The sequence below is a fragment of the Terrapene carolina genome, unplaced genomic scaffold (genome assembly GCF_002925995.2).
Source record: "Terrapene carolina triunguis isolate 2854851 unplaced genomic scaffold, T_m_triunguis-2.0 Scaffold310, whole genome shotgun sequence".
Lineage (NCBI taxonomy): Eukaryota > Metazoa > Chordata > Testudines > Emydidae > Terrapene > Terrapene triunguis.
The window spans coordinates 5100427-5102586 of NW_020664661.1; positions in this window are offsets into that span (position 1 = coordinate 5100427).

Below are 2160 nucleotides of genomic sequence, written 5' to 3' on the forward strand. Positions count from 1 at the left end.
CTTAAAGGTGCCACAGGACCCTCTGTTGCTGCTTTCAGTAAGATAATTAAAACAAATCTATACAGGAAACAGAAAAAAAAAACCCCACCCAAAACACCCCGCTAAGGCTTGCGGGAAAAAGAGCAGCAAAAAGAATGAGTTAGAGAGCCAAAATGGGTAATACGAAGGGCTCACCATTCATAGTAACTGGGAGGAATTCTTTGGCCTATGTTATGCAGGAGGTCAGTCTAGACAACCATCTTGGTCCCTTCTGGCTGTAAGATCTTTGAATCTATAATACTGTCAATGCCTGTCCTGCCTCCCTATATGAGGTTACAGGTGGAAGAGGAAAAGTCCCTTCTCATTGTATAGGATAATAACCAAAACCCCATACCCTAAAATGATAAGCTGTGAAATCGGAGCCCCACAGATTGTGTGACGGGGGGGGGGGGGGGGGGGATTTGTCAGAGCCCATGCACAACAGGTCACAATGTAAAACTGCCTTTGTTTCTTCATGGAATTTTACCACCTCAGGTCTAAGCCTTGTTGCGTACCTGGGATGCCAGCAACATTCCAACACCAAATCAACTGGTTGCTCCAGGGACATGTAGGAAAATCTCTCTCATCATTGTTATTGTACAGTCCTGATTGGAAGCGTCACTTGGAACATACAGCATCGGTCTTGTATGAAGCACTGAAAGTGTGTTTGACCATCAAGTTTATACTAGACAGCTCAGACAGAGTATCGGGGTCCATAGGGGAGAATGTCAAAGATAAAGGCAGCAGGAGAGGTTGCCCAGAGGTCAGATTTTTATTGGGAGTAGAAACTATTACCAGGAGGTTTTGTTTATCTCTCTATTTTTCTATATTCGCTACATCTCTGACCATTAGGCTTTGTCTACACAGGAAAATTGTAGCAATTTATCTTAATTCATTTAGAAACTGTCAGTCAGTGTTTCCATGAAAGGGGGCAGCACCATCTTATTTCATCCTAATATTGATTTAGCTTGAATTAAAAAATTTAAAGGAACAAGGTAATCTAGACATGGGGATATTATTACATTTGAGACACTTCCTCCCCCCCCCCCCGCTCCAGTGCCAAAAAGTCCATCAAATCATAGGACTGGAAGGGACCCCAATTGGTCATCTAGTCCAGTCCCCTGCACTGAGGCAGGACTAAGTATTATCTAGACCATCTGTGACAGGTGTTTGTCTAACCTGTTCTTAAAAACCTCCAATGATGGAGATTCAATCACTTCCCTAGGTAATTTATTCTAGTGCTTAACTATCCCGACAGGAAGTTTTTCCTAATGTCCAACCTAAATCTCCCTTGCTGCAATTTAAGTCCATTACTTCTTGTCCGATCCTCAGTAGATAAGGAGAACAATTTTTCTTCCTCCTCTTTATAACAACCTTTTCTGTACTTGCCCCCTCTCAGTCTTCTCTTCTCCAGACTGAACAAGCCCAATTTTTTCAACCTTCCTTCACTGATCATGTTTTCTAGACCTTTAATCATTTTTATTGCTCTCCTCTGAACTGTCTCCAATTTTTCCCCATCTTTCCCGAAATGTGGTGCCCACAACTGAACATAGTTCTCCAGTTGAAGCCTTATCACTGCTGAGTAGAGCGGAAGAATTACTTCTCGTGTCTTTCTTTCTCACAACACTCCTGCTGATACATCCCAGAATGATGATTAAATTGAGAACCTGTTTTGGTCAGCCAAGATTTTACTAAGCCTTTTGAAGTGCAGGTCTGAACCAGCAGAATGGAGGAAAGGAACAGCCTATCCAAGAATAAGCAGAAAAGTGAACTACAAAGCAAAATAAGGCCCCTTTAGATTTTTGATTCAGAACAAGTTTTTTTCCGGCTGGTTTCAAATCAGGTTTTGGCTTCTCTGTTTCAGTGCAGAGATTCCAAGAAAGACTGGAGAATTTGGCCATGCCAGTTCTCACCAAGTGAGGGGGCGCACATGGGCAGATAGATTGCTTCATTTGCATTGAAGCCTGTTGGCTGAGTTCACGTTTCTGACACTTGGTTGGGAGGAGAGCTGTTAGGAGAAGATTCCCTACACCGATTCCCTCTAAAAGTACCGTTGGGGAAAGAGCCTCTCTCAACTCTAGTTCTCCAGAGGGCTCTATAGCAAAAAGAAGGAATTCCAGAGACTTTATATACCAGATCTGT